At 41.0% G+C, this 12,728-nt stretch overlaps 1 pseudogene; it reads right to left on the bottom strand.

Annotated features, from left to right (window-relative positions):
* Positions 1 to 11,211: 11,211 nt before the first annotated feature.
* LOC149207366 (uncharacterized) lies at positions 11,212 to 11,838 on the bottom strand (annotated as a pseudogene).
* Between the last annotated feature and the right edge of the window lie 890 nt (positions 11,839 to 12,728).

The raw sequence follows: 12,728 nt of genomic DNA, 5'->3' as shown, positions 1-12,728 counted from the left end.
CGCGTCAAACGGAGATCGTATGCCAAAGTTACGACCCCGGGAAGTTGATGTACCAATTTACCCAAACGGGGCCCACAGTTTGGCGTTTCATCTCCTAGGGTTAGGTTTTGGAATGTTAAGGGTTTTCCATTCTTTCTCAACAATAAATAGGCTTTCGAGCCTCATTCTAACACAGTTCAGAGGCATGTAGCCACCACATCTCTTCTCAGAGATAAGCTACCATCGCCCTAGCTAGTTTATTTCCATTTCTGGTTGTAAGCATATTTCAGTATTTTCCATTAATGAAATGAAGTATTATTTCCGCTGCATCTTTGTGTATATGGTTATCTCTGTAGTTTGTTGCGTTCTTGTTTAAATCCGGATCAGTGGTATCAGAGGGGTCTGCTTTTTCTCTGTTTTTCTTTGCATGTCCCCAAAAAGGTCGGGATATAAGGAGTTAGGGCTTGAACTGGTTGAACCTTTGCAAGACCAGCCTCGTAAATCCCGACGGCCTCCCATGGCGGATGAGAAGAAAGACGAGGGGGCAGGAGATCCCATCAAAATCTTGCTCGAAGAAGCTCTCGAGCGACAACGGAACGCGATGATGGACAACTTTGCCCAGATCCTTCAGCGGCTACCCAGAAGCGACGCATCGGCTTCCAGCAGCTACTCTGGAAACGCCACACCCTTTAAGGTACAAGTCAATTTTGAAATCCCCATATTCGAGGGTCAGATAGACGCAGATGCCGTAGATAAATGGTTAAATCTGCTAGAGGGTTATTTTTCTGTTCATGAATTTTCGAGTCGGGAAAAGATTGTTTTCGCTCTTCTCAAAGCAGCCCCCCACGTCAAGGACTGGTGGGAAACCTACTGCGAGCAGAAGGATGAAAGTACTGGCTCACTATTTTCAGCCGCACCCACCTGGAATTCATTCTGGGATGCCATCAAGGAGCAATACTACCCTGTCGGAAGCTATGAGGATGAATACATAAAGTGGACCATGCTGCGGCAGGGAAGGGACCAAGACGTGCCGGAGTTCACCAATCTTTTTCATACCCTTCGCACAAAGTTGGGTATCAAGGATTCGGAGCAACATTTGATACTCAAATACCGTGGCTGCATGCACAAGTACATCCAGGAAGAAATACAATTCTTGAACATCTCCTCGCTCGGCACAACATACCGATATGCCGTCAAGGTCGAGCAGAAGTTTAAACAAAAGAAGCGAGACTTTGGATCTGCGAATCCAAAGCAGGGGAAAGGTGCCCCTAAACCACAGAACAAAGGACAAAGCCAAGGCGGGACATCCCAAGACAAACCGCCGAAGCTGCAAGCAAAGAACAGCACCGCGAAGCCGAAAAAGGACACTGGAAAATGGTGTGAGTTCCATAAGAGCTCCACTCACAACACAAGTGAGTGTCGGGCCAAGCAGTCACTGGTGGTTGAGCTAAAGGTTTCAGAATCAGATGCATGTTCCGACTCTGAGTTAGAACCCGATAAGGGGAATGAAAAAGGAAAGCAAATCATTGATGCGGATCCCAACGCCACTGTTGCTACCGCCAAGATCCAGAAAAATGAACCCGAAGATCCAGAGGAGGAGGAGCGTCTCTTCCACTCCCAGATGTGGGTAAAGGGCTCCCCGATACAGTTCATTGTTGATAGCGGGAGTCAAAAGAACCTCATTTCGGCAGAGGTCGTGAAGCGGTTAGGCTTACCGACCACAGCACATCCACAACCATACACCATTGGGTGGCTTCACCAAGGACGAGATCTTCGCGTGAGCCAGCAGTGTCGCCTTCCATACAACATCAAGCCCTTCATGGATGAGGTATTGTGTGACATTGCTCCCCTTGAAGTTTGTGATGTATTATTAGGACAACCATACTTGTGGAAGCGACATGCTGTGTATGAATCAAGGCCCCGTGATGTTATTATTACATTGGGAAATAAGTTGTACAGGATACCAGAGGTAGCACCACCTACCGCCATCTCTTTGATTACTGCAAAACAATGCAGTAAGATCATTTCCAAAACCAGGAAATTTGTTTTCCTGATGATACGCCCTCAAGGAAAGAAGAAGACGGTGGCTGCGACCTCCAGACGGGGTCCCTCTGCACGACAACTACAGATGGACAAGGTTGTGGAGGAGTACGAGGACATCTTCACCTCCCCTGCAGGGGTTCCTCTGCACTGTCAGGTCAAGCACTCCATCGATCTGACCCCAGGTGCGCCGCTACCCAATGGACCAATTTATCGACGCTCCGTTCTGGAGAACAATGAAATCAAGAGGCAGATTCAGGAGCTCCTGCAGAAAGGTCACATCCGTCCGAGTTCATCGCCTTGTGGGAGCCCGATCGTGTTGGTACAGAAGAAGGATGGGACGTGGAGACTCTGTATTGACTATCGGGCATTGAACAAGATCACTGTCTGTAATAGGTACCCGATCCCGCGGATTGATGACCTCCTGGACCAACTAAAGGGGGCAAAATATTTCAGCAAGATCGATCTGAAGTCAGGATATCACCAGGTACCAATCAAACCCTATGATGTGTGGAAGACTGCCTTCAAATCCAAGGAGGGCCTTTTCGAATGGTTGGTTATGCCTTTCGGATTGACGAATGCTCCTGCAACCTTCATGAGGCTAATGGATGACATCTTGCGGCCATTCACCAACTCCTTTGTAGTAGTATACTTGGATGACATTCTGATCTTCAGCCAGAGTTGGGAAGAGCACCTCCACCACATCCGACAGGTTCTCCAAACACTGCGACAACACAAGCTATGTGCCAATTTGGAGAAACGCACTTTTGGCATGACCTAGGTTCAGTATCTGGGATACATCATTGATGAACAGGGGGTGCATGTCGATCCAGCCAAGATCCAAGTCATTCGGGATTGGCCCTCTCCAACCACTCTAACAGAGCTCCGCAGCTTTCTAGGTCTTGCCAACTTCTACCGCAGGTTCGTGTTGGGGTTTTCTCATATTACTTGGCCCTTGAGTCAAGTCACCAAGGGAGGGGCGAAAGCAAAATTCTTTTGGTCTGAATCTCAACAGAAGGCATTCATGGAGTTGAAGGATCGCCTCTGCACGACACCAGTGCTCGTGTTACCTGATTTACAACAACCATTTGAGGTCGAGACAGATGCCTCTGACTATGCTATTGGGGCAGTCCTTACTCAACATGGACATCCAGTGGCATATCACAGTGAAACACTTTCAGACACAGTCCGGAAGTACCCCACTTATGATAAAGAGATGTATTCCATTGTACAGGCCTGCCGACAATGGAAGCATTACATTTTGGGGAAGGAAACGGTCATCCACACAGACCACCGACCCCTGCAGTTCATACAGACCCAAGGGAAATTGCAGAATGATCGCCATCAGAAGTGGTCTACATACTTGCAACAGTTCCACTTGAATATCAAGTATAAGAAGGGCAACACCAATAATGTTGAAGATTGCCTCAGTCGACCACCGATCATGGCGTTAACCACTGTGCTCAACTCTTGTGGGCACGAGACTTCTGATTGGCCACTTCTCTACAAAAGCGACCCAGAATTCGGCCACACATACCAGACACTCTTGGAGGGTCGGCATGTTCCAGATTTTCACCTCCAGGATGCCCTGTTATGCCACCTGGGTCACCTTTGTGTTCCTTCAAGCGAGCGTGCCAAGATGATTTGGGAAGCACACTACAGTCGGGCTGCTGGGCATTTCGGGGTCGAGAAAACAGTGGCAGTACTGCAAAATTATTTCTATTGGCCGAATCTTCGACAGGATGTTGGGAAGTACATCAGATCATGTACTGCCTGTGCCATTGCCAAACCAACCATTAAGAAGCACGACCTCTATACCCCGTTGCCTACCCCTAGTCGACCTTGGGAATCCATCTCCATGGATTACATGTCAGGGCTTCCTTCCACTAAGCATGGAAATGACTGTGTTTTTGTGGTCGTCGACAGGTTCTCGAAGATGGCCATTATGGTGGCCTGCAAGAAGAATATCACAGCAAAAGCCACTGCTAAACTCTTCTTTGAACGAGTGTGGGTGCACTTTGGGATCCCACAGTCTATCATCTCAGATCGGGACAGTCGGTTTCTCAGCACATTTTGGTCCAGTCTCTGGTCAATGCTGGACACCAAACTCACGAAGTCCACAGCCTTCCATCCTCAAACTGATGGCCAGACAGAGGTTGTCAATAGGATGATTGTGCACATTCTGCGCATGTATAACTCAAAGCATCCACGCACATGGGACGAGAGCCTCCCCTATGTTCAGCACAACTACAATCGAGCTCTTCACAGCTCCACTGGCCATAACCCTTTTCAGGTGGGTTTGGGATTCCAGCCACTATGCCCCATTGATGTGGCCATGCCACTTGCAGCTACTCACATAAATTTAGCTCATGTCCAGTCCGAAACAGATAAGGCCACCAGCTTCATTGAGCGCATCCAACATATTCGCCAGCAGGTCCATGACATTCTTGAGAAATCAAATGCCAAGTACAAGCAGCGACATGATCAACATCGAGTGCCACACAAGTTTCAGGTGGGCGACAAAGTCTGGTTGCATTTGCAAAAGGAACGCCTTACTGGAGCCTATCGGAAATTGAGACCACTCCGATATGGTCCTTACACCATTACTAAGGCTATGGGAGACAATGCATTTGAGCTCAGCATTCCCCCATTCCTTGGCCTGCACCCAGTGTTCAATGTGGACCGCCTTCGGCCATACTTTCCAACATTGCTAGACACATCCGACATTGCAGAACAGCTCAAACCCACAGAATTAAATCCAGATTGCATGGAACAAGCTGCAACTGATCGGATCATGGACACATAGATCAAGAACACTCGCCAACAGAATATCAAACTGTATTGAGTTGTTAAAGCAGGCCAACTCCTTCAGCAGGGCAAGTGGCTCACCAGGGAACAAGTTCAGCAAAAGTTTCCTCATCTCATGGAGGAGCTCAACGCAATGGGGACCATTGCTCCCTAAGGGGGGAGGAATGATCCAGGTGGATATTGGTGGCCACCTGCCAAGTCCATCTGGATCCCCACCATTGTTTCTCTAAGCATTTTCAGTTTCCTTAATTGTAGCACAACTTACTATTTTTAGCAGTTTTTCGGGTCCTGAACTTCTGGAGCCGTTTGAGGCCCTAAACGACATTTTTTGGGAAATCTGGGGGCAACATGGGTCCATGGACCAATGTTGCCCTTCCCAAAGTGGTAGTGCTCGGATATATCTTTCTAACGAGCTATTGTACGCGTCAAACGGAGATCGTATGCCAACGTTATGACCCCGGGAAGTTGATGTACCAATTTACCCAAACGGGGCCCACAGTTTGGCGTTTCATCTCCTAGGGTTAGGTTTTGGAATGTTAAGGGTTTTCCATTCTTTCTCAACAATAAATAGGCCTTCGAGCCTCATTGTAACACAGTTCAGAGGCATGTAGCCACCACATCTCTTCTCAGAGATAGCTACCATTGCCCTAGCTAGTTTATTTCCATTTCTGGTTGTAAGCATATTTCAGTATTTTCCATTAATGAAATGAAGTATTATTTCCGTTGCATCTTTGTGTATATGTTTATCTCTGTAGTTTGTTGCGTTCCTGTTTAAATCCGGATCAATGCCTGGGATGGATGATGTAATGTTCTTGTTTTATCATGTATAAGCTTTTGGTGTATCCCCACTTGGTTGGGTGGATGTGTAAGGACCACATCTAGACTATATACATTTTTTTTTTGTGTTAACAACAAATACAACCAGAAAAGAAACGCATTGAAATTTCAAATTTATTTAGCACACACATTCCTGACACTCATTTCAGGAAACATATCATAACATTTACATACTTTTAACTAAGATCAATAGTAATGAAATACATATGTACCGTTCACCAGAAGGCGAGACTCCGCTTGCTCTGCTGTTACTGGTATTCCCTTGTAGCCGGTCACCTCTGCGAGTGAATGATGACGCACTTGATCCGAATGCGAAGACCCACCGGTTAACCTCCCAGCCTACTCCTTGGGTACTCTTCTTCCCCGCGGACCCCCGAGCTGCAATGGGGTTGTACAATGGAGGAAAGCACTAGCTGGTAGAGGAGAGCACCCTTGGCTCAAGAGTCCCCTCTCTAAAATCCTCTACCTCACCAAACTCACTATAGCTTCGTAATCACTGCTCTGACATCATCTCATCCATCCAACAATAAGGTTCCCAAAAGTCCCTTCTCCCATGGCTTGCCCCTTCTTTTATAAGAGTCCTCATAGATGACACTTGGCATGTCATGCATATATATATATATATATATATATATATATTTAATTCAATATCTTGATTATTCACCTACCCATGTGTCACTCTCTCATCAAGGGTCACCCAAAATTATTTACTTAACTTTTTATTTAAAACTAATATTTTCCTCACCTCACAAGATTCCTATTTCTTCTCCTAGTTGTCTCTTTATCCCCCCCCTTTTATTCCTTAAATTGTGTTCATTACTTGAAGTCAATTAATGAGTCAAGATTTTATCCCCAATCTACTCCCTAATTTAACTCAGGTTATCTCTTAGATGTATATCCTTATGTTGGTTGCTGCCACATGGAGCTTCTCTACATTTCTCTAAATTTAATTTATTATTCTTATTTTAATTCACCTTCCTCTTTTCTTAATTAGGTTTAATTAGTTTAGGATTAATCTTCATACTTACAATTATGTTTGTCTTTCCCCTTTTACCTAATTAAATCACATAATCTACCTAGTATTTTCCAACATGGGAAGGGTAGAGTTTTTAAGGTACTCTATCTTATTTTTTTTCCTGTGATCCTCCTTATTCCAAGTTTTATTTTTGATTTAATTACCTTGGTTTCTAATCATCATTTACCTTTGATGTGAATTTACCTAGTTTTCATTCCTTGCTTATATTTATTTATTATTATTTATTTTTAATGATTTCAAGGGTGCCAAGTTTGGTTGTGCCCTTCAAGAACTTCCCTAGAAGTTCCAAGGGTGCCACACCTAATAGTTTATTTGAGATGCCAAGGGTGCCCAGTTTGGTTGTGCCCTTCAAGAACTTCCCTAGAAGTTCCAAGGGTGCCACACCTAATAGTTTATTTGTGATGCCAAGGGTGCCAAGTTTGGTTGTAACCTTCAAGAACTTCCCTAGAAGTTCCAAGGGTGCCACACCTAATAGTTTATTTGTGATGCCAAGGGTGCCAAGTTTGGTTGTGTCCTTCAAGAACTTCCCTAGAAGTTCCAAGGGTGCCACACCACTTGCCCTTCAAGCATCCAGTGACTACGAGGGGAAATTATAGTGCAACGTCATAGACCACTGTCATCTCTTGTGTTGCCTGCTATAGTGAGACTAATGGTGTCGGGGATCAAGGAATCCGCCTTGATGCGCGCCCCCCGGTAAAATCCTCATGAGCGACCCAACTTTGGGACCTGCCCTCATGGCATCGTGATCTTCAAGGCGAAGGTGTTTTAACCTTTCCAGCCCAAGTCACGGCGGGAGTGCTAGTGGGTGAGATCAGGGACTCTGTCCCACCCCTCCCATGTAGTTCCATCCACTTGTACAACCCCATCACCCATATGTGAGTCATTCGGTCAAGCAACTAATCTGTGCCTGCAACCATTAACATATCATCAGAATATAGTTAAACATATATGGCAGATTTCAAGATCGACTTAGACTTTCAAAGATAAAAATAATATGAATTTTCATCAAACCAGGTGTCGTCAACTCGTCATGTGCGAGTTCCTCTGGTGGTTTCCTGCCACACTCTATAATAATCAGTAACCAGGTTTTTTAGTGTTAGTCATTATCATAATAGCATTATTACCATCACTTGGTCATTCACATCATTGTTCATTGTGCACCAGAACTAATGTAAGTAGCTAATATAGGGGATACCTCCATCATGGCTAGCATCATCATAACCTTAATGGGACCATACATATAGATCAAAGCTATCATCATTTATAACATAAATAGAAACATGTCTATCCTTTACTACTATCACCATCATGATATCAATAGAGTACACATAACCATTAATTATATCGTAATCATAATATTAATAGAGAACATACATAACCATCACATTCACTGATAATAGAGTCACGTTTCTGGATCCTCAGCCTGAGTTCCTCATAGACTAAAGTATGTAAGATATTGTCATATTAGAGTCAGGAAACTAGAGTGGGCACTACATACACCCCCTCTTAACAATGGACTTCGTCCCGAAGTCCTTAGAACATAAAGGAGAAACGAGAACACATAATCTTAGGAACCCTTCCTGAAACTCTTGCCAACCTTTTGGTGGGCAGGTTATAATTTTCCCAAGGTATCTATACCACGAATTCCGTTATAACTAAAGGACTATATCTGTGATCATTGCAACCCATAATTATTTATGTATTTAGCAACAACAAAACAAGAAGCAGGACAATCACAATCAATATTCATCTCATGGTACAAATTAATATATGATGCATTCAACCAAGTAAAGTCATTCACACACTGTACTCCTGTAGCTTCCAATTATAGTAGTTCATTTCAAACTACGTCTATACGACCCTATAAGTGACAATGTCGGGGATAATATGTAACAAAAAGTGATTTGTATGCTCATCATTGCATCTGTCAAAGTTCATTGTCATAAATGTTGCAATAATATTGTCGTATAAGAAAAGAGCATACAATTATTATTATTATTTAATGGTTGCGAATGAATTTCCAATCCTATTTCAAAATTGAAAAGAAAAGTCTCTTTTCAAGCTAAAATATGGTATTGATAATATATAGAGGTATTGCTTGAGTATCAAAACTCACTCGAGCAATGTATGAGACCCTTAAAACAAGCTTTTGCTTGGTTGTATATTTCGCCATTTTTATGCTTTCACCTAAATTTTCCAAAGTGGAGAACTTATGGGACACAGGTCTCAAGTTCAATTCTTACTGATGATAGAAGGTACTCTTACAGCAGTCTAGTCAACTGCGTGGAATAGTTGCTTAATTTAATTTATTTACTGGCGTATGACTTATTGATCACTATCTACTGAATATTTGGCCAAATTATTTTTTGAATACTTCAATAAAAGTAAGGGGAATTTGCAATAAGATATCTCTTCTCAGTAATAATATAATTCTAGAGCATACCGAGGCCTGAATATGAACTGAGCAACAAAACTTAACAATCATAATCTGAAGCTCCTGTACCAAATTATGCCGAGAGAATCCCTTCTTAGATGATTCACTCTTACAAATCCCGATGTCTGAATATTTGACCAAATTTATCCGCCAAAATGATTCTCCACATTTTCACATACACCTCATATTATCAAAGTACACAACCCTTCAGTTGTGAACTTAAAAAAAAATAAAAATTTCACTACTAATACTGTTTCAGAAAACCATGAGAAAAATGCTTTATACAAATCACAAATCATTGTACACATTGTACACTTATGAATAACTCATTCCGTGGAAACTATGTCCATAGTGAAAATATTCACACTGGAGCAAAATATTACATGAATCACACTACGCTTTCAAACTAAATGTCACGTTATTAATTACGGCTAAATGTTACTTCAATAGATATGTTGAAAAACTGTAAATAATATAACATTCCTCCAAAAAAAACAAACGCAAACTATATTTTGAACATGAGTCTACCGTCTTCTACTGCAGGGTTTGCGTTCTCTAGACTCTAGGATTTTAGAGGGGCGATTATACTTTCTCAAATAATAATATTTCTTACTAATCCCGGCATCGTTTTCAAGAAAAATAAAATAGAACAAAAGAAAACCTGCTCCGCCATCACTAAAACAGAGCAAGATGTTCCGGCGAGATACAGACTTGATTGCAGATATGATATGTTTCAGCTGTGTCAGCAAAGGACAACCATCGGTAAAAAGGTACACCACTAGTCACTTTCTTGTTCTTTGCATGCTTTAATTGATTATCTACTTGAAGCTTTTATATTTTTGCAGTGCTTTTCCCTCACTCCGCCTTGAGTTCGAGGCAATCTAGAGAGAGCGCTTGCCTGTCCGCACACAAGTTTTTCTCCATAGCAATGCCCAAAAATACTATTTACTTAATCTATTAATGTTTTGCGTAAGCCAAACAAAATGGAAAACCATGATCGCAATAAATTGACATAATATCTCATTCTACATCGAATATTAGAATATTTGACAAAGCTTTCAGAAATTACAAATACATACTAGAAGAGCGTCACATACAATGCATGAATATTTTTGCATCAAGGGACACATTTAAACTTCAATTATTATTTACAAGTTGTTTATGTGATATGCATTCACAACTATCTTCGGTAGTCAGAAGAAACTATGCTTCGCTGCTTGAAACTAGTATTAAGAAATATACAAGAGATTGATTTTTTTTTTTTTTAACAGTTTCTTCAAAACACACAAATACAAGAAGAGTGTCACATATAATACATTATTTATTTATTTATTTATTTTATTTATTTATTTTTTTCTCTTTTGCCTAAGGACAAACCTAAACTTGAATTATCATCCACAAGGTGTCTTCGTTTGGTATGTACTACACAGACAGTTACTCCCTATCAGCTAGAATAAATATGTTTGTTTATTCGCTATTCGCATTAGTTCTCAATTTTTGTGAAGTCATTTTGAGAAATACACTTCAAGGTTGGGCTGTACTATATGAGATGGATTATTTATTTATTTATTTATTTTTTTTGAACTTTGAGGTATTTATTTAAATTTCACCGAGACTTACATATTACCTGGTATATTTTAGAAAATGCCATTCAGATGAGGCAGACCGTAACAAGAATAGAACCCTTGTATACAGTTTTATATTTTGTCAATCTCACTACTCACAACTGAACAGTTGCCTTATTAGATGGTTCTCGATATTTACAGTTTGGGAAAAATGTGTTTAATTAAAAGGCACAACCATCAAGGTTGAATGTTCCATGTCTATGCCAAGATCGTATTATAGGTTTAGGCAACTTAAACTTGCTCAAATAACAACAGAGATAGCAACATTCAGAAAACAAAATACGAAGTTTAATAGATCTTGGTCCTTTATCAAAGTACTGCTATATGAAGAGAAGGCAAAAGCTTAAAAGATGCAAATCCTAAGAAGAAAAGTTATATGTTGTTTACTTAAAATCCATATTGGTCGCCAATAATACGCACGAACATAAAAGTCGAGGTGTAAATGCACTGAGTCAGCTCACTAGCACCTTTGAAGTCACTTTCCTGTATATTTTTTTCCTTTTTCTTTTTTTCATTTTCGTACATCCTCAATATATGCTTCCTTGCTAGTGTCTCTTTTAAGAAGGTTAACTTCAGCCACCTCCGATGGAAGTTCTTTTGTTGGTACTAGATAGGTGCCATATCCCACTAGGCATAGTATAGGACCAGCAAGTGCAGCAAATGTCAAGTCAGCTGTAAATTTGTTGCCACAAATGAAAGGCCGGCCATCAACAAGCACATTATCTACATCCATACGTTGCTACTGGAGAATTATTATTATTGTTTTTTTTTCTTTTTTTCTAGCACCTCTTGAAATATATGACGAATCTTATCAAGAGAATGATCTTTTGCTGCAGGCCTGCTGCAACCAACAAATCTATATATCGCCGGCTTTAACGATGGCATTAAACACCAAGTTAACAACCTTTCCCCAAAATGCAGCCCTTGACTTAAATCTTGAAACTGTGTCTGTCATAGAGCAGATAACAATATGCAAATCGCCTGACACGAGGACCCAATATCTCATTGAATTTTGTATCCCACTCTTGCACAGGCTGCTCAAGGTTCAACGGATACAACCGATCCGAAATATTTTCAAGAAGATTGAATAATCAATGCGATCCGAAATATGTTCAAGGTTAATTAATCTAGTTAAAAATCAATTTAAATAACACAAATCAAAATTTCCCAAAAACAACTCCGAAAATAACCAATAACCAATGGGCCACAAATACACGGTACACGGTGCTATATAGAATTGGATTTGAACAGACCAGGTTAAATTTGAGCAGACCATTAATCCAACAACCAGACATATACGGCTGGGTGCATTTATGCTCTATAAGCAAACTAGTTATTTGTTACCGTACTCTGGAAAGTGTTTTTAACGTTAATTTGCAGAAGAAGGATAGCAAACTAGTCATTTCGAATCCATACCAAGAATCAAGAAAAATCTTGTTTGCAATTAAATAATTAACTTATTATTTATTAAATAAATAAATAATTATCAATGACTTTAGGTTCATATGCCTCTTCGCAACCTGGAAAAGGTTGAAGTCTACCATATTTGGACGGCCATGCGAAGGTACTGCATATGATGATATCTACAGTTTAGATAAAATGAGATACCCTGGTTCTTATGAATTCTTTGAATTGATTTTTATTTTTATTTTTCTTCTTCACTAGCAAATACCCATCTAAACTTGAGTTTTGATCATTATGTGCACAAGTTCATATCTAACACGGGTTTAATGATGTATTTGTTAGTCCCTCAGTCAGTACATGCTGTAGAATTGTTAGATACTCGCACACACATAGAGTTATCAATAATTTTTACAATAACGGTTCGAAGTACAATTCTCAGCTCGGTTCTAGATCTGAGACGAGATCAAAACTGCTGTTACACAGTTTGTTGCATCCTAATCAAAATCTGCAACCACCGCCCATGCAGTTTAATACAAACTGTCCACGTTGCATTTTTAAAACGTAG

Source organism: Pinus tabuliformis, chromosome 1_2 (assembly GCF_031772625.1).
Source record: "Pinus tabuliformis cultivar Carrire ecotype Pingquan chromosome 1_2, CPIR1, whole genome shotgun sequence".
Lineage (NCBI taxonomy): Eukaryota > Viridiplantae > Streptophyta > Pinopsida > Pinales > Pinaceae > Pinus > Pinus tabuliformis.
Note: the sequence above shows the minus strand (reverse complement) of the source record. Positions and strands in the feature narration are given on the sequence as shown.